Source organism: Rutilus rutilus (genome assembly GCF_951802725.1).
Source record: "Rutilus rutilus genome assembly, chromosome: 6".
Taxonomy (NCBI): domain Eukaryota; kingdom Metazoa; phylum Chordata; class Actinopteri; order Cypriniformes; family Leuciscidae; genus Rutilus; species Rutilus rutilus.
Window position 1 is genome coordinate 45,385,877 of NC_140214.1, and position 21,652 is coordinate 45,407,528.

The 21,652-nt window shown below is 38.6% G+C and overlaps 1 protein-coding gene and 2 long non-coding RNA genes across 3 annotated transcripts in view; 1 reads left to right on the forward strand and 2 right to left on the reverse strand.

Moving 5' to 3' along the window:
* Positions 1 to 21,652, forward strand: part of LOC311292518 (uncharacterized protein) — a 1,083,963-nt gene that overhangs the window by 724,765 nt on the left and 337,546 nt on the right. The gene's annotated exons all lie outside the window — the stretch shown is intronic.
* On the reverse strand, positions 10,747 to 12,760 carry LOC311292581. Its single transcript, XR_014627756.1, has 4 exons — positions 12,566 to 12,760; positions 12,367 to 12,458; positions 12,163 to 12,278; positions 10,747 to 11,137 (listed from the first exon to the last, which is right to left on the reverse strand). It is a non-coding gene; the product is annotated as an uncharacterized lncRNA (long non-coding RNA).
* LOC311292588 lies at positions 13,150 to 14,440 on the reverse strand. The gene is made up of 3 exons (XR_014627763.1): positions 13,461 to 14,440; positions 13,297 to 13,328; positions 13,150 to 13,196 (listed from the first exon to the last, which is right to left on the reverse strand). It is a non-coding gene; the product is annotated as an uncharacterized lncRNA (long non-coding RNA).

The following is a 21,652-nucleotide window of genomic DNA, read 5'->3' on the forward strand; positions in this document are numbered from 1 at the left end:
ATTGTTAACAACTCTCATAAAACAGTCCATAAATAAATTAAGGGTTGCATCCACATCATCAATGTCACTTATCAAATTCCATTTAATATTATCCAGTTCATTTAGAAAACTCTCCTTTATTAAATACCCTATAAGATCTTTTCATAATGATTTTAGGACAGGCTCTAGGTAGCTTAGTTCTCCTGGAGACAGCAATACAGTTGTGATCACTAAAGCCAACTGTTAGAGAAACGGGTGTTGAGCACATATCAGGATTTTTAGTGTAAATATGATCAAAACATTTTGATGTTAAAGATCCTGTATTGTTACTAGAAATTTTTGTTGGTTGATCCATAAATTGAGATAAACCACAGGTGTCTGTCATAGTTTTAAGCTTATTCTTCAGAGGACAAATATCAGATAGCCAATCAATATTTAGATCACCCAGCCAGTATAGCTCTCTGTTTTCCTCAGTCACCTTGTCTAGCATATTACATAAACCATTTACATACTCTATCCTGGCACTAGGTGGCCTATAACAACAGCCAAGAATAATCGGTTTTAAATGTGGAAGTTGTACCTGTAACCATAACACTTCAACATCATCAACCATTAAGTCATGTCTCAGTTTAACAGGGAAATGATCCCGTATGTAAATGGCCACACCACCTCCAAACCTGTTTCGATCATTTCTATAAATTGAAAACCCCCCTATATCAACATCTGAATTGTCTATGAAGTGATCCAGATGAGTTTCAGAAATCATAAGTATGTCTATTTTGTTCAATTGCAAAAATAAAGACAGGTCTTGAATTTTGTTCCTTAGACTACATATATTAATATGAGCAAGGATTAAACCTTTAGGTAGTTTATTTATACTGGTCATCTTAGTTGAATGGTAAATAAGTCCTATATTATAATCTAGTTGAATATCTTGTGCCCTAAGTTATTTTATCATCATCAAGTAGACTACATATTAGTCCTGCACACAGACACACATGCATGTACACAAACATATATAAAATTGAGCTTTAAAGCTCATTAGGCCTATAACTGACTTTGTCCAGCCCTTGGAGTGATGATCAGTTTATCATACTTCAAACTCGCTTTATCACCTCTCTCTCTGGCAGCTTTCACCTTCGGCCACAACTCTTTCCTCCTCAGTTGCACAGCTTCAGAGAAATCTTCGTTAATGTAGATCCTAGTGCCCTTTAATTTCTTGGCAGAAGAAAGAATCGGCTCTCTATCTTTAATGCGAAGAAGTTTGACAACAATTTTCCTTGGCCTTCCCCTCTCCTGAAACTGACCAAGTCTCTGGGCACGCTCAATGTCCATGTTTATTCCATCTAAGCCCAAGTTTTTTGAAAGCATTTCTCGCACCTTTTTCTCTGATTCACACCAATTCTCTCCTTTCTCGTCAGCAATGCCATCAATTAAAATATTTGTTCTCCTGCTCTGGTTTTCAATGTAGTCAAGCTTGTTGAACATTGCATCCAATTCCTGCTTGGAAGTAGTAATATTTGTCTCAAATGCCCTTATCTTTGCCTCAATCACAGTACATCCCATCTTCTCCTCTTCAAGCTTTGTTTGGGTAAATTCCAAGCTAGTCTTTAGCTCCTGTACATCTCTGATAACACCATCCAATCTTTTGTTAGTTCCATCCATGATCAGCTGAATGAAACATTTGAAGTTATCTTGCTGCTGCAATAACATATCTTTATAGATCCCTCTCTGCTGCTCCATTAACTGGGAGAGTACACTCATTGTAACAACAGCATCCTCCTCACAAGGAGATGTTTTAGCATTTTTAGGAGGCATGATGTGTCTTACCAGGATGTACCGGAAGTTGATGAAAGTTGCAAATGTTGATGGTGACCGATCTGTTTGTCAAGGTCCTAGTAGGCCCAAAAGCCCATCAACTTGGGCTACAGCACAAGCTCAGCGGATAGTGGAAATATTGTCCCCAATATTGAGACGAAATTTAAATAAAATGCAACTTGAGTCAATTAACCACTAAATTTGAGAATACCAGAAAGGATTCAGTAGATTTTTGTTAGATTCTAAGTAGTCTCAGCCTCAGACGTCACGCCCACGGAACGTTGGCTAAACGTCTGATGCATATGGTACACTTAACTGGAAACACTTCAGGAATGTCGAAGTCGTCATCTGATTGGTTGAATTTTATCGGATTTCCAGGGGGCGCGAGTGTCGCGTTTATTTTCGGTCCGCCGGGAAACAGCGCAGACATGTGATTGCGGAAGAAAAACTGTTGTGTTTACATGAGTGACAATGAGCATTTATCAAGATCAGCTAAACGTAGGATTCTCAAAAGTATGCGAGGTTCACGGCATAGACTCTTTAAGAGATGTCCAGGAGTTTTGTTTGAGGCACTTAGTGGAGACAAAAAGACGCCATTGTTGTTCTACGTGCACGAACAGATCAATGACTTACTGCTTGTTTTCTTCTCCTCCTTTGATTTTCTATGCTGACTGACTTGTTGCACGCCGGTCTGTTGTTGTGGGGACATTTCCATGCCCCGAAACGTGACGCTGAACGAAACGAACTGTAATTGGTTGTTTGACATGTCGGTCAAACGGCCTTATGGGCGGGCCTTGGCCAAAGAAAGCTGCTATGAATTCCAGACCTTCAGCCGTCAGTCTGAAGGTCTGGCTACGCGAGACTAGATTCTAAGAGGCCAGGTTCTCAGAGAAAACTCCTGGCAGCCATCTTGAAAAAAGTAACTGGTTTACAAGCTGTGCTTGTTCGATGTCCGACGATTTGTAACGCGTTGTTTATTCCCCAATCGAATGAGCATCAAACACAAGAATGAGCATCAAACAGAAACAACCCGCTTACAGGGTGGTTGAGGCGCACATACAATACAGACTGCGACAGTTCAACAGGGCGCGCGCAGCTCTTAAAGGGGCCACACCTTATTTCCACTCGTTACAGCTTCCATCCGACTGAACGGGACCGGTATACAGGGAGAAGGGGATCAGGCCGTGAGTGAAGAGACTGCTCTGCGTGAGTGGTATTTACGACAGTAACGTTAAATGCAAGTAGTCCACAGCGACTCTAGGGGTCGTTGTTTGACCAAAACGGAATTCTTACCTAGTGCTGCTTTAATATGTAATTTGAATCCATATTTGAATGCTTTATAAGTTGCATAATTAAAATTAAAATGTATTACAGAAATGATTAGATATGTTTAACATGTTCAAGCAAAAACTGTGGCAAAATTGTAATTTAAATGTTATTTTTTCTTAATTGCATTTACACTCACAGTTAAGACACTTGCGATTGCATTTCCATTAAGTGTCACGCAATGAATGTAGCAAAATTCAATGTGCAATTTGAAAATGCATTCTGAGCCGATCACGTGCCCGTCCCGCCCTGTCAATCACCATTAACCAGTACTTGTTGATGTAATAAATTATTTTATTAAATTCTATAATACAGGCTATGTTGATTAGCTTTGCATTAATGGGTTAGTTCATCCAAAAATGAAAATTAGCCCATGATTTACTCAAATACTATTTATAACTTTATAATCTAAAATAACTAGCTTCTGCCAGACGACCATACGCATACTACGCAAATTGACTTGCACCACAAGAGTAACCCGTGACACATGGCTTCAAATTTTCTCCAGCCATTCACTGCCATTATAAAGCTTGGAAGAGCCAGGACATTTTTTAATATAACTCTGATTGTGTTCGTCTGAAAGAAGAAAGTCATATACACCTAGGATGACTTGAGGGTGAATAAATCAGGGGCTAATTTTCCTTTTTGGGTGAACTATCCCTTTAAAGACATCATTCTTATGAAAATACCTGAGATAGCTTGATTAACACAGATATATTATCACTATCATGTGTTTGTCTTCATGTTTCATCAGTCAAATGTCTTTATTTGCATGTTATTATATCCATATTGCCATTTCATACGTGAATATCTTCTATGAATCTCACTTGTGGACTTTCTGCGCGAGGTATGAATAAGTATGTACTGGGCTTCCAGTATGAATGAGACAGATGACATGAGAGTGTTTAGCGCTCCATATCGCTATCATCTCCCCATTTTGGGTAAAAATAGAAAAACAATGCTAAAGTACTTTGTAACATAGTTACTTGAGTAGTTTTTAAGCAAACTACTTATTTACTCTTACTTGAGTCATATTATTTTTCAGTACTTCTACTTGTACTCAAGTAAATTATTACTTAAGTAGCAATACTTTTACTTAAGTACAGTTTTTTAGTACTCTTTCCACCACTGTTGAGTTCAAATGTTTTTCATTTGATTGAGTCATCACTATATAGCCTGGTAAATAAGCAGAATACGGTAGTGTATTTCTCAGGCTGGAAGACGTCATTTGGGCGGATGAAATGATTCAAACAAACATTAAACAAACTTTAAAACATTTATTCAAATAGCTGCATAGCATGCTATTAGCTCAACATTAGCACTGCATCCCATGCAATTAGGCCTACTTCAATCAGTGCACTATGCACCAATATGCCATTTGTAAACAAATGACATTTTCTATAGATAGAAATTTAAACAAGAAAAATAATATATTTTTTTAATCTGTACTTCCGACATTGTCTATTTATTGTTTTTTTGCCAAGTGCAACACAGTCAGTGACACACTGGGATAGACTATGTGGTGCCTGTCTTATGGTAAGTGAATTTCCCCTTGCCCTTCCATAGCTGTGCTCGCCTTTTGAGCTTTTTGTTGGCCACCCAGTAATGAGGGAACGCCTGTCTCCCATACCCCTTTTCCACCAAGGCAGAGCTGGTGCTGGTTCGGAGCCAGAGCCTAGTTTCAAATCGGTTCTTTGTTTTTCCACCGCCAAAGCACCAGCTCTGAACCAGTAAAACTGGTTCTTAAGTAGCACCAAAACATTGCAGGGTCTAGAACGGAGCCAAGAAAGAACCGCTTGCGTCAGAGGCTGGGGGCGGGGTTACCGTGGCCAACAAGACTGAAGAGAAACTTGTGACCGCCATTTTCAAATAGCAGCTAATCGAGCTAACAGCAGCTAAACACGATGGACGCGATCTAAAATATAAATCTAAGGCTAAAGTCGGCATCTTATTGTTAAAAATAAATGTTATGTACATGCCGTTACTCTCGCTTGTAATCTCCGTCTGTACAAATAATGGCGAGCCACGCGAACATGTTGGATCCGCCGTGTTTGGATGCCGATGTAGGTCCGCAAAGCCATGAACATCAATAGCAAAGCAACGTGCGCCATTGTTGATGATGTGTTTGTGTTTGGCGCCGCCGCGCTAACGTTGCTGAGAAAGATGAGACGTAGCTGTGACGTAAGACCTGGCTCTGCGTTGGCTCTTTTAGCCTGTGGAAAAGCAAACCGGTTCTTTGGAGGCTCGTCAGTCGAACCAACTCCGAACCGGCACTAGCTCTAGCTCCGAACCAGCACCTGGTTCTTGTTGGTGGAAAAGGGGTACCAGTGGTGTTTTCCGACGAGCCACTGCAGTCGGCTGCCCTCCAATGCTCGTTTGCCTCTTCTCGTACATCAACAAGTACTGGTTAATGGTTACTAGTGACAAGTACATTTTGTAACAAGTGATGGTGTGTGTGTGTGTAAATGGTAGTAACTTCTGTGTGTGTGTGTGTGTGTGTGTGTGTGTGTGTGTGTGTGTGTGTGTGTGTGTGTGTGTCAGTCACCACCGCCCCTTCAAACACACATATTTTCTGTCACCACAAAACACACACACACTTCCGCACATCCCACATCCCTGTCTCTCTCTCCCGCCAGCACTAGCCAGTAAACTCTCCTGAACCGCACAGATCTATGCGATAATGTCGTGAGGGAGACGAGTTACTGCACACCCAACAGTACAGATGAGCTGAGGGTCACTATCAGAGCAAGCCTAGCCCATCCATCTCTCTCCCACTCATTTCTATTATTTCTCTGCTGTCTGTTTCTCTGAAAGACCACACAACATTAAAACACTGTTAATCTGATGTCTGCCCTCCTCTGCCTGTGGGATTGTCCGGATGAGCCGTCTCCAGCTGAGCAGTCGTCACTATCACCAGCCTCGTCCACTCCTCGGCTGCGCTCTCTGGGCTCTCCGCTGCAGATGCACAAAGGGTAGATATTATTCAATCTAAATAAACATTTAAAGAGAAATTTAAAAGAATTATATATTTTTTAATGAAGCTATGACTGATTGTCTATATGGATTAATCCAACATCCTATCACACAGTATGAATCAACATGACAACAGTCTCCTACACAAACTCAAACAGGTATGAGGCTATCAGTGTTTTCAGCATATGCACACACACACACACGCACACACACACACACGCACAAACACGCACACACGCGCACACACACACACACACACACACACACACTCTCTCACTGTATGAGGACACTCCACATGATCTTCATCTCCAGAGCTGCTCTTCAGAGTCACTTCACAAGCTTTTCCCCGTTTCATCTGAGGAAAACTAGTCAAACACACACTGAAACTGACTGATTACTAGGGGTGTAACCATTCGTTTTAACAACGATTCGATTCGATTCGCGATTCACGGTTGTCGATACGATTCAAGGACGATATTGGTTCATTTAGAACGATACGATCTGAAATCGATTCAGTGACTTTTTAGCCAAAAATTCTTGTAAGGGAATCAGGTATCAATTAATTATGGATATAAACAAACAAGTAAACAACAATTAATGTCAAATGCATTCACATTTTATTTTAATAAGTAGGACTGAACGATTATGACAAAAATGATAATTGTCGATTATTCCCTTGATATTGTAATTGTGATTATTAATTACGATTATCACAACATTGAATGATGTTTTGAATAGTTTGGCCATGGGACCCACATTTCCCCACGGTCATCAAGCCGCGACCCACCTTTTTAGGAATTATATAGGCCTATTATAATACATTTTGTTTACACAAAAATTGTTGACACACAAGTTCTGTCCCCCTTTACTTAACATACAAAAAAAATTGTAAGAATATGACAAATACTGATAAACAGTAGGCACTGCGAGGTTAAGCTATTAAATAGCAGTCCCAAACTAGTTTTTGTTAATACAATCTTGGTATGAGCCACCAGTCATATAAAAATATACAAAATAACCAGTAAGTGGCATTTTGTTATAGAAACAAACAACAATTAGGCTACCATGGTGATACACAATACTTAGAAGAACTGGTAAAGAAACATGGAAACTGCTCCTGATAAATAGCAACACACATGCTTTACTTTTATTTCTTAACTTACTAATTTATGACGTTGCATTCTCGTATGTCTTTTGCACTTTAGTGAAGTGATACAGCGCGCGCCGGCGCATTTGCGGGTGCAATTAAAGAGTCCACGCTATGAGCACAGTATAGCGGCTGAGAGGACAGGAAAGTCCGTTTTTCTGAGGTGAGAGACTTTGCGCTGCTTGTTGTCTTTGTGCTGCTGCTTGCGCGTCACGCATGGCGATGACGTCACAGATAGGCAGACTGAATCGAGTAACGTTTAACGCCTTTATCATTAAAAGTGCAAAGAAAAAACATCCATATAAAGTCTGACGTGCTTAAATCCAATGTGCTATTTCCTAGTATCGATACCTTTTAAAACGATATTAGATCGATATATGTCGTCCGGAAGGCCAACTTGCCGAGCACAGATTGATGCAGTTGGATCGTACGAATATAAACCGATACATCGATGTAGTTGATGAATCGTTACACCCCTACTGATTACATTTAAAAAGAACGTTTTTATTCATTTCAAAACACATCATATTTGATGCTACATTTGTATTCAATCATAAAACATAGAATCCAGAAAAATATAATAAAAAACACACTTTAGGAAGAAAAAATAAAATAAAAATGTGGGCCTTAAATTAAAAGGTAGCTTACTCTGTGGAGTTTAATAGTGAACAAACAAATTATGATGATATCTTTGGCCATATCCAGCTCTATTTTTGAATCATGAATAATTTGTGTCCTAATACAAAACAAAAGGATTGAATGTATAATAGCTTGTTTGCATATGACGTCACGTCACTGCGTTGCCATGGTGCATGCAGATGGAGGGCAGGAAGTGATTTGTTACATTTAGGAAGCATTGTAACAAACTTAAAATGCCGATGTTTTGCGTAGTTTATGGTTGCTCAAATAGATCAAACCGAGAAACCACGAGGAGCCCTTACAGAAAAAACACATGAATTTCACGTTATCACATGTTTTCCACATGTGATTACATATGACCTCATGTGATCACGTGTTCTCCTGTGAACAACATGTCACCACATGTGAACAAAGTTTCACCACATGTGAACATAATGGAGCATGTGGCACATGTGGAAAACATGTTACTATAGGAAAACATGTTACTATACTACTAATGTGGAGCTCATGTGAAATATATTTGCAAATAATTTTTAACGTGAATCATGTTACCACGTCACAAATACTGCACATTTTCAGCTTCATTGTAAAGGGAAGTTCAGATAATTTTACTGACTCTGATCTTTTGAATCTCGTTCATAATTAAAATGTTATATGTTAATGGTCAAATCCCCAAACACAACTTACGCAATGTTGATGTTTCATTCATCCCCATAAGCAGAGCTATGCAGTGGCACTAATATTGAGTAAGATGAAAATTATTGTATATATATATACACACACACACACACACATATATTTTTTTTTATATGAACTTCACAATAATTTTCATCTTACTCAATATTAGTGCCACTGCATAGCTCTGCTTATGGGGATGAATGAAACATCAATATCGCCTAAGTTGTGTTTGTAGTGTGTGTATGGAGAAAGCTCAGATTCTGAAGAGAACTGTGTGGAAGAGGAGGTAGAGACAGGTGTACAGAGGATGAGTGGCCATCACAGTCCTCAAAGTCATGCAAAGAACAGTTTCAGCAAGTGCTAAAACCTCAACAGCGGAGCGACCCGCAGCAGAGCCCCATGCCATGGCAATATCCATTTCAACACAACATGTTGAACAACCATCAACAAATGCCCAAGCCTCTTCCAGCAGCCAACAAGACACATCACAATCAAACAGCCCCACCTCAGCTTACATTAACCTCATTAATGACTCATTAGATGAAGATGAAGACGAAGAACTGTACACAGCCATTATTGCCAGTATTGAGGACCAGACATAAGGGCATTATGCTAAATTAAAGCAATAATTTTACTGAACTTTTGATAACATCATCTGGAGGAGTGAGTCTTTTTCAAATCAAGGGCGGTTAGTTAACATGAAGTAGGAGCTTTTTTAATTAGGAGACTTTTTACTACACATTTTTGAGATGGGATTTTGAGATAATGTAACCAATGTAAAGAGCCTAACAATTTAGCTTATGTCTTTAGCATATATTACTCATGGTTTAGAAGTTGTGATCAGAGTAAATGCATGTTGTATGTACTGCAACTAAAATGGGAAAAGCTGATGGTATCTGGGTTGGATATTTTTACCTGTAAGTATTCACTGCATGAAAAGAGGTGTATCCGGACCAATATACTCCTGTATACACTGCTGAAATTCGGAAGAATCCAGGAGTATACTAGCCTGGCTCCGCCCTCCTCCGTACTTCCGCTCAATTTCATTTTCCTTCAGTACTACGTCTGGGACTGCTGTATATTCTTAGGTTTCCAGAACCAAATTTTTTGTAGGACCAATCAGCGAATAGAGGGAGTGGCTGAGAACGATGACGTTGATGTGATCACACACATGACTAGCGTCGGCCAATAGTGAGCCTACGTGTGACGTACAACACACAGACGCGCTGCTTTATCAAGACTCGAGGAACAGAGAGAAGGAAATGAATAGTGGAATAAAGTCGTTTTTTTTTTTTTTTTTTTTGCACAAAAAGTATTCTCGTCGCTTTATAAACTTTATAAAAGACAGACATCTTATTCTAAACATAATCCTCTGATCATTCGGACGACCACACGTTAGCGATTGGTTATGGCAGATCCTGAGTGACTCTGGGCAGATCCAATAGTTTTGAACTTTAACAGAGAACCCGCCTTCAAGGAAGTAAACGTTTCTCAATGGAGCGAGGCCAGACTCTCTGTACAAATGAAATGTACGAGAGTCTGGTAGAACCAGGCTAGGAGTATACTGGCCGGATAGCTCAAATTCCATGGGTCTGTATATGTCCGTATACATCCGAAATGATACCAAATCGGATGTATGTTGTGGACGTATACTCCCGTGCTACAGCCATTTGTTGCCATGGCAAGTAATCCCTCAAAGGATTTTTCAAGAGAACATTTTCACACCTTTGTGCACCTTTTGGCCTTCCCCCCCCCCCATTGGTCCTTTTCTTTTAAAACCACTCCCATTACCCAGACCACTATTGGAGGACAGGACACATTGAAAACCCAGGAAAGTGATTTGATTGGTTACTTTTAGAACATAACCCACCCTAGGCCTTATTGCACAGTGATTTGATTGGTTATAGGCCAGCTATGCAGATATTGCTCAGTATACACTAAACCCCCCTTCCCCCAATTTTAATACATTCAAATATAATTTTAAAAACACACACAAAGAACAATGAGAAAGTCTGACATTTTTATTAAGGTAAATAAAACATTACAAAGAGCATTATAAACAAGCATTAAAAAGGAATGGGGAACACAAATATTTGAGGGGATGAAAATGTAAAGGAACAAAAACAAATATAACATGAACATTCCAAAGAACATTATAAACATACATTAAAATGAATGTGGAAAAAGAAATGTTAACAAAGGTGTAAAGGAATAAAATACAAAACGTGGAGATCAGCAACATGCACATCAAAAAGGAACAAATATACAAAGTATACAATATAAAACGAGATCAATAAATAAATATAGAAATTAAAGTGTATATATGTAAATATTCATTTTTTCAAAGTGCCACGATGCACTGGTGGTGTGACGTAGCGTGGGTCAGCCTCTAGTCTGGTTTGTAGTACCTGGCAGAGAGCAGATAACTCTGTGGTTCTGTTTGGTGGAGACCTCAGCATCCACACTGGCCTTCCATCAACAATAGCATCTTCATCAGACATCAGTTCTATTGTTGCAGTCTTCCACAGTTCCCTTTATGTGTTGGGTTTGTACAACACTGGACATGGTCTCCAGCATCTGCAAAACATAACAGTAATTTAAGGCGAGACACGGCAGGCAAAAACATCGTTTTTTTTTTACTGGTCAATTTTGAGATTTGGGGATATTTGTCTTCAATAACATGTCTTCTTTCAGACTTGTGTTGAAAAAAAGTCCGAAATACACATTTAGGTCTTTATTTTATTACACTTTGTCTGTTTGCGTCTGTAGATTTCTCATAAATTCAACAAAAGTTCGCGTTCTTAATCAACGCGCTGCTCCGCGATCTCTGCCGTCAGCCTGTCATCAGAAGCACCGTTAGGAAGCTCTCTCTGTTGTGTACAATCCTGTCGGATCCAAATATGGTCATTTCCTTTCTATCAGCAACCAATCGTGAAAGTAAAAGGGCTGAATGCGCAATCTCATTGGCTGATGAAAAATCTTTAAAGCCCGTTTTCTCAAAATGACTTTTCTCTCATACTCCAAGGACGAAATCTCCACTTCAGTAGCACCTATATACACCAAACTTTCCAGACTTGTACCTAGTTATATTATGAAGACATTTACAGAGGGATTTGTAAATATATTATTCCTAGCCTGATTTATATAACATTTTATTCCAAAAAACATGGCGAAAATCATTTTTTTAAGGCTATTGACAGTATTTTCTGATTTACAGGATAACAAAAGTAGATATCCATAAATCCCTCTGTAATTTTTTTCCCATCTAATATGTAAACACAATGAAAAAATAATTTTTAACCTGGCTTTATCCAATACTCAGACATCGTTTTTTAAAATATATGCAAATTAGTGCATATTTGATTAGATATTGCCTGATTTGCATATTTAAACATTCAATTAAAGAAAACTTGTAATACATTTTTTTCTCATCTTAATGTAGGTAATCAACTGGGAAAGTTTCATGGTGATATCTGCTAGTTAAAAAATTTACCCTATTCACCTGTAGTGTCTCGCCTTAACCACTAAAACACAGAGAGGAGGATAGTTACATTCTGAAAAACAAAAACTAAAAAAACTGCTTAACCAGTTTCTTAACTTACCCATCTCTTTCGTTGACGGTTCTTTGCAGTGTTCTTCATAGTGTTTCTTTTCTGGGCCTTTTCAGGCTGAGCCAAAGAATACTTCCTCTGCAAAGTCTCAAAATACGTCTTGCAACCTGTTAAATAAATCATAAATAAATGTAATGCCAATAAAACTAAGTAAAACAGAGGACATTAAAATGATTACAACATCTTTAAGATTACCTTTTGCACATTCAGGGTCAACGTCTGTAAAAGTTGTCCTTAATTCTTCGAAGAGGTAAGTGGTCACAGCCAGGTTATGTGATGAATTTATTCTGGGGGAAAAGTTGCAGGCATCATTAATGAAATTCAGTTTTAGTATTTCAAATCCATATAGTAGTAGATTAAACTAACATTTACAGTATACAATACGCAGTCTTACCCGGTTTGTGGATCGTATTTGTGTGGGTTGTTCTCTGAATTATGGAGGCGCCTTACAGATTCCTGTAAAGTTTGAAATTAAAAAGTGGATTCACAATCTGCAAGAACCACAAAACTGAATTTTCAGTTTGAATAAGTTGGCCATCACAGTAAACATAAGAGACAAAACATATCAGTTCATAAGTCTTTAAGATGTCACTCAGCGCCTCTGATATCTTACCGGTTCGTGCCGCCTTCTGCCTATACAAGGCCACCAGTGCAGGTGTGTGTTGGGCAAGCACAGCATAGAACTGGTTCCGTATGTTGACGTTTGTAATGCGTTGGAACTCAGCACAAAGCTACAAAAACAAACAAAAATAATTATATAAAAAGACTAATACTCGATTTGCAACAGAAAACACATTTGTGATGCAACATGTTCCGTTAAAATACATTGTTGAGCAACATGGTCACATGCAAAGTGATAGTTCTTACACACAGTGAATAGTGGCATTTGCTGTTCCACTTGAATGTGATACATATTAAAAATTTGGCAGTGAAATATGTGTGAAGAGTGGCAGAAAAGAGAAGTGAGTCTGTTTTACCTGTGATTCAATCCGAAGAGCCGGCCATTTCCCCAAGAAGTCCTTCACCTGCACAGATAAAACAATCAATATGAAACCAGTCAAATTATGCAATCAACCTCTTTAATGACAAATTAATGATACAAAATTTCAAGTTAATGTAACTTACCGATAAAGTTGCTCTCTGGTGACAATGTAGGTCTGCACATGCACACAAAAACAGACAGCAAGATATTTAATTTTTAAGAGACGTTTGATTGATGCTAATGAATTAGGCTCCAAATAAAAGAAATGGTGAAAAATAGTTACAGACTAAATTAACATTTGAGTCACCTTGATTTTGGGGATGCTCACTGCACTCCTTCCACTTAAACCTATAATGAAAAGACGTTTGTAAAGGGTTTAATAAAAACTTGCATAGTTCATTCGGTAACTATTATGTCCATAACCTTAACTTTGTTTGAGTAAAAGTTAACGTAACTGCTAACGTTAGCCACTAGCTCATTTGGGTGCATCAGCATGTAGATAACATCACATTGAACTTGCCAGAGCAGGGCGCTTAACACAAACAGCAGCAACACACTCAAAAACAGAAGGACTATCGCTTGCTGAAAAGAGTTATTGACTAACGTTAACATTATTGCCCTGCCACGACATTAACAGTACACAGGATATTATCTGTAACTAGCAGGCGGACTGACGGCAATCGCGCCCGCGGCACCGCGCTTGCAACTTAAAAATAGCCTCGTCTAAGTCAAATATCACGTGTAATATGATATTCTTACAATATTACAACAAGCAAAGTAGTTTTGAAGTGTTTTGGTTTACTTACAAGTTGTTTCATTCTTGATACAAGTCGCTCAAGAGGGTAGCCATCTTGGACAGATTTTTCAGGTAACGTCAGCTGCACGTCATGACGTCATATCACGTGATCGACAGTACACTTTAAAATAGTGAGTAAACCAGCGGTGTTCACTCAGAAACGCTGAGGCACACAAACATAAAAATACATAGGCTATTTGTTCATAGACATTAATAGTTTAAAGGTGGATTAAATCAGCAAGAGATTTTAACTGTAGTGACCTCGGTCTTCAATTCAGTGGAGTAGAAAAGCTCAGGTTCCTTCTACCTTTTTAATAAATATCAAGTCACCTTTATTTATACAGCGCTTTTTACAATACAGATTGTTTCAAAGTAGCTTTACAGAGATAACAGGAAAGTAATGCAAGACAGTTTGTTTCCAGAAGAAAATAGCTTCACAGTCCAGCTTAAGTCAGTTCAGTGGTGATTCATTTTGTTGTATAAATAAATAAATAAATAAATTTAAATGTGGATATATATAGCCACTTTGGAGAAAACCGTGATGTCATCGTCCAGCTCAGCTCAGATCTCATATAATAGTGTCAACGCAGGCAGATCAATAATATTGTTGAATATTAAATTAAATTTCCCCAACTAAGCAAGCTAAAAGCCAATTGTAAAAAAGGTGACAATTGTTGTTGTCTGCAATTTGTAAAACTTCACAATAAAATTTGAGATATTCTGAAATGTTTGGTTCATTTTTCTTTATTTGTTCCATTAAATTTATTGCTGGGAAAAAAATTAATCGCGATTAATCGCATCCAAAATAAAAGTTTGTGTTTGCATAATATATGTGCGTGTACTGTATATAATTATTTTGTATATATAAATACACACATATGCATGTATATATTTAAGATTTTTTTTTTTATTTATTAAATTATTTATATTTATATATAATATAAATTGTGTATAAATGTATATACAGTATATACATGCAGATATTTCTTAAATAAATACATGCATATGTGTGTATTTACAGAATAATTATACACAGTACACACACATATATTATGCAAACACAAACTTTTATTTTGGATGCGATTAATTTTTTCCCAGCACTAATTAAATTCCTTTGTTTATTTCATTAAATATTCAGATGTTTTTGTGAACGTATATGTTCAGACTGGGTGTTTATTTTGTCCTGTTTTTATAAAAAATATTTGATTAAGAGACTTTTTTTCATGCAGTGGTTTTAAGGCCCTGACACAGGCGACGTGAGCCAACCCTAGAGTCGGCTTTAGTCATTGCTAGTTCTTTGACGTCGGTTTTGTGTTTCAGGTCCTTAAGAATTTATTTATTTTTCTGTACAAAAAGCTTGTTTGCTTTAGCCTATAGTAATCCAGAGATAATTCTCAACCCTGAAGTCCTCCCTGGCCACCCCTCCCTCTGAGAACAGCCAGCACCTTTAGTGTCAGTCATTAACATATGAAAGGTCTTCACACCTAACCGTTGTCAGTCCTCTCACACCCAGCAGTGTTTCAGCTGTATATGTCCGTTAAATTTCACGGATTCCTGTATATGTCCGCATATGTGAGGTTTCCAGGTTTATCTGGAAATATACTGTTCCATGTTACTCTGATCCGCTTTTTCCCGCATACATCCGGCAAACATCAAATTACACAGGAGTTTACCATGCCCGTATTTTGCCGGATTTGAGTCTTTTCATGCAGTGCACCTACAATCTTGGACAGCCCGGGCGTACTTTTTCGCCCAGCCCAACTTGAGCCATCGACTGCCCCGATGAGCAGATCATCCCTTGGCGTGTGCGTGTGTAAGTTTCCCCTTCCTCACTGCTGTACGCTGTGGTTTTTCTGTTTGGGCAGTTGGCTACTGATGTTTTCAATCTGGCTGTGAGTCCAGGGGTGCCAGAGGTTCATGTGGAGTAAAAATGCGTCCGTTTCCGACTCTCACCATTCTATGGATACTGTGGATTGTTACTTCCACCTGTGACTTTTTTAATATGTCGCAGCAGAATATGTCTCTAACATACTCTATGAAAGAACTCCGTGACTTTATGTCGCCATCTCTTCGTCTGCCTGCTAAGGTGTACAAGCTGTGCACCGCCCTGGGCATTTCTCGCCCGCGACCCCGTTATGTGCATTGAGGAAGCCGTCGCATTTTCCTTACAAATCCCGGGAACTCTGATGGTACCATCCCCACAGTTGTCTCTATGCGGCCCGCTGGCTCCTCGCCTAGGCATCGCTCTGCTGGAAGTATCGACTATCGGAATCTTACATTTACATTTTACATTTAGTCATTTAGCAGACGCTTTTATCCAAAGCGACTTACAAATCAGGACTAAATTAAGCGAGTCATCGTGAAGAGGCAAAAGACAACAACAACGCAAGAAGTGTTCAGAATACGAAGTTCAGGCATTATTCAGAGTAGCATAAGCATGATAAGTGGGATTTTAAGGGAAAGGTTTTTTTTTTTTTTTTTATTTTTTTTTTATGAGTTTAGGTGCTCATGGAAGAGATGGGTTTTCAGCTGTTTTTTGAATGTTGTCAGGGATTCAGCATTCCGGATGAGGGTGGGGAGATCCACCCTCCCATGAGGGTGGGGAGGGTGGGGATCTTATCCTGCTTTCGTCGCCTGTTTGCGAACTTCCATTGACTCAGATTCCTCTGCGCTTGGCTTCTCGTTCCATCTCGGCCAAGACCGTCCTTTCCCGTGGTGGAGTGGATTCGGCGTGTCTCCGTTCACTTTGTTTTAATGGACATGTCTCTACTAGTTCAACAACTCGATCTTTGCCAGTTAAATTTGCTCTCATAAATGCCCGGTCTGTAGCTAATAAGACATTCATTCTAAATGACATTATCACATCGCATGAGTTGGACATTTTATTTGTGACTGAAACTTGGCTTCGTACTGGTGATTTATCCCCTTTCACCGAATTATGTCCTCCTCAGTGGGGTTTCCTAAATTCCCCAAGGATCTCTGACCGTGGTGGTGGCCTAGCTACAGTTTTTAAAAATATATTCAAATGCAAAATCCTTCCTGTAAAAAACTACTCCTCTTTTGAAGTTCAACTGTTTATACTTGCAAATTGTCTGCAAACACTGCAAACATTATATGCACTGGTCTACAGATCACCTAAAGCTACTGGCTGCTTCATACATGATTTCTCTGACCTTCTGTCTGCTTTGGCCATTCAGTCTGACAAGATGCTGATTCTTGGTGATTTTAATATTCATGTCTGTTGCCCAACTAAGCCGATGGTGAATGCATTTTTAGCGTTACTTGACTCTTTTAACCTCACTCAATCAATTTGTGGCTCTACTCATATCAAGGGACACACATTGGACCTTGTTCTGTCATCAGGGATATCAGGCGACAAACTTGATATCACTAATGTTGCCATCTCCGATCACTTTCTGATTGAATTAGAATTTTCTAGCTACAGTCCTCCCTCTGTCCCTCCCCCTTCTTACGTTTTAGCTCGTTCATTTAACTCAGCTACAGCTTCTCTTTTCTCAAATTCTTTTAAGTCTTTTAAAGATTGGATGACGCGTAATTTTCTTTTATTAAATCCAGACAAAACAGAGGTACTACTTATCGGTTCAAAAAACCGCCCACAAAACCTCTCGCAATACAACTTTAATATAGTAGGATGTCCTGTTACTTTATCCTCTACAGTAAAAGACCTGGGTGTTATACTCGATTGCAACCTGTCTTTCAAAAATCATATTTCATATGTTACAAAAACCGCCTTTTTCCACCTTAGAAACATTGCTAAGCTACGTAATATGCTATCAGTTTCTGATGCAGAAAAGTTAGTTCATGCATTCATGACCTCGAGACTAGATTACTGTAATGCTTTATTAGCCGGTTGTCCTGCATCCTCAATTAACAAGCTACAGTTAGTCCAAAATGCCGCCGCTAGAGTTCTTACTAGATCAAGAAAATATGATCATATAACACCGATTTTATCATCACTGCATTGGTTACCTATAAAGTTCCGTATTAATTACAAGGTATTGCTACTGACTTATAAAGCCCTAAACGGCTTAGCTCCAGTATATTTAACGGATCTTCTATCGCCCTATAATCCATCGCGCTCTTTAAGATCACTAAATTCAAGGCTTTTGGTCATACCTAGGATATCCAGAACCACCAAAGGAGGGAGAGCATTTTCACATTTAGCTCCAAAACTCTGGAATAGCCTTCCTGATACTGTTCGTTGCTCAGACTCGCTCTCCCAGTTTAAAACTAGATTAAAGTCGCATCTCTTCAGCCAGGCATTCATATAATATTTTTAATCTTACAGTTCAAATTACAATCCGGCCTCTAGTTAATAAACGCCAGAGGAGAACTGGCCCCCGACTGAGCCTGGGTTCTCCCAAGGTTTTTTTTTCTCCATTGGGTCACCTGATGGAGTTTTAGGACACTATTAGGTCACTTGATGGAGTTTTTCGGTTCCTTGCCACTGTTGCCTTTGGCTTGCTCAGTTGGGGATATTCTGGGGATATCTAATTTGATTTTATCAATAAATTCCACTAGAAACAAACCTTGTTGTATTATTTTAATTTAATACTGTGAAGCTGCTTTGATACAATCTGTATTGTGAAAAGCGCTATACAAATATACTTGACTTGACTTGACTTGTGTGGACCGTGGACGTGTCGGCGGTATGTCCCACACAGTCACCCTCAGGTCACCCCGGCCACCAGCCGAAGTACTAGCTCTCGAGGAGTCAGTAGATCGGGGTGTGGGTAGGGGGACTCTCGCTCTGGTGAGCTCATTGAGTCTCGACCGCAGCATGGAGATGGTCATGTTCCCGCAGTGAGAACATGAGTCATCCACGAACGCTGCTTTAGCGTGATCAATGCCCAAACACGCTAAGCAGAGATTGTGCCCATCAGCAAAGAATACATCGTGACCACAACCAGAAGTGCACGGGCGAGGCATCTTTAAAAAGACGTGCCACGTGCAATGCTCTTTTTGAGAGAGGAAACTCCGCGGATGTTGAAGCGAACAGGGAGAAATCACACTAACTGTCAGATCACTGACCAGATCAGCAGGGTAGTGTGCACTCGCTGAAATCGCCGTCACACCAACACCGGAGAGCTCGCTCGTCTCGAAGGATTGAGAAGGATAACTCAGGATTTTTTGGCTTGCGTGGAGTGGAGAAGTTCTTGGCTCCGAAGCGAAAACATATCTGCATGTTGCCAGCGTACTTCCTTATATACCCCTGCGGTGGGCGGAGATACGCTATGCAAATTCCGCAGACCCATGGCATTTCATTGCCATTGGCTCGTTTTATATACTCAAAGGTGATAGGCTTCTAAGCGAAACCCCAATCGTCGTCATCCGATGTAACTCGGAGTGACCACGAAAGGGAACTTCATTTACCTGATATATGAACAAACCTTTCAAACATTCGTGAAAGGAAATTATCATTAAGCTTTATTGCAACAAAGGGTTATTGAGTTATTGAAATGTTTAACACAAAGGAGGAAAGAGAACAAAAGCTCACTGTCACAGCTTTATATATCAACACCTGCTTTATTAACTGTGCCAGTAGAAGTGAATCATTTCAGTGTGAAAACAGACTTGGTCAGATTGTAGGAAACGCTGCACTCCTGCTAAAATCAGTGCAGTTCCAGCTTCAGCTCACAGCGTCCAGCTCACATGAGAAATGTCTCTGTCTCTAGTGTGTTTTTACTGTGACAAGCAACACGTCACACTACTTTACACTTACTTTACTCTCAGTTATTTACTAAGAGCCTACAAACATGTTTAAACTAGAGGACAAACTGCTTTAACTAAAGGTTTGTGTTTGAACTCAAAATAACATTTGTATTTGCTCCCTGTGGTTTATTCCATACGGCGTACACTCATTAGTTCCTCCTTTACAGAGACTCAATAGGAGTCGCACCGACACACACAGACAAACATATGAACATGATTCATGCTTTACATCTATTATATTTAAAACACAAATATCTATGCAATCTATCCATGTAAAGTCGGTAATTAATCTGATTACAGGAATTCAATTTAACTTATTTTTACTAAAAAAAACCATGTAATTGAAATATAATAATTTGCACTTTGTTCCACTGAACTCTAATTGTTTTCTATTCTTTTCCACTTTACAGTGTAGATTAAGATCAAACAACAAACATCTGATAGATGTGTTATATTGTAGTGTAATCATCATGAGAAGAGCAGAAACCATCAGGTGATCCACAGAAGAGTCTCACTACTGTCTATGAGGAGAAATAAATGTGTAAATGTGTTTCATAAAGGTGGAAGAGACTCAGACTTCTCAATTAAATAAAGCAGCGTGTGTTAACATGAGTTTTAGTAACATTGATATTGAATGATCAATGTTGGTTTAGTATGTATAATAATTATTTATAATATAAATAATATAATTCATTAAAAAATTTGGGAATATATTGTTGATTCTGATTTGTATATTTCATTTATATTTTATGTGAAGTTGTACATGTCTTATATAAAAAAATATTATTTATAGATTTTTATGTACAATCTATGTTTTAGAATACATTTTTGACTCGGATCTGTTGCACTTTAGTGCATTGGTATATTATATATATGTATATAGAGAGAGAGAGAAAGTTTTTTTTTTGTGTGTTTTTTTTTTATACATATGTTGTGTTGTGTATTTTTTTGGTGAGATATGTCCTCTATTTTTATCTAACAATTTCTTCTTTCTTGTGACTATTCTACATTACGTAATCAGTTGATTGTCACATGACTAACTAATTGTTGTTTAAAAGGAATTAATTTCAATAAGTACTTACTTAGCGAGCACTAAAAGAGTAGGTACTATATAGCCTGATCTCGTTAAGTATGAATGCTAGCCATACATTATCCGCCATGTTGACGTTATCATGTGACCTACAACGTTATCACAAGCGCAACAACTTAAAAGATAATGAGCGACAGCTTTAATTCATCTATCTGTAAATATCTTGATATTGCTGAAACTTGCTCATTTTGTGGTTTTGTTGAAGAATCAAGTGCCCATTTATTTTGTGATTGTAGTATAACCAATACATTTAGGGTTGATTTAAGTTCTTATATTTTAACCCTGTAATGTGACCCACAGTTTTATCCTTAAAGATATTATTTTTTATTACGAAAACCCAAAATCGTCATCTCTTGAATATGTTATTAATTTCTTTATTTTATATGCAAAACGTTTCACCCACAAGCAAAAGTGTCTTAAATCTCATTTGTGTTTAACTCGTTTCATCCCTCAGATTTATAAAAAAAATGATGTATTATGATAAATTATTCAAATATATTTAACCTTGTCATTGGGCTTTTTCCCCTGTGTATATAATCACATACTATGATGCACGCAAACCCATGATATTTATGTTCCCTTTCGTAAGGGAACTCCCGCTGGATCGATACTCGATGCTTTGGGGAATGCCTCCGGCATGATGGGTCTGAAGTCTGTAATGGAACTACTCCAATCTTGATTGGTGCTGTGTCTTTTGTCACTCGTGACGTTGCATGTGACGGTGATCCGGAAGCTATAAAAGGACATCAGAACATAGCCGCGTCAGCTTTCTGTCTTCAGCAAGCGTTCTGTGTGACTGTATCGTCTTATTTGGTGTTGTCTGTCTATCTCAATATATATATGGCGAATATAGAGAAACGACTCAGGCGGTGTGCGTCCC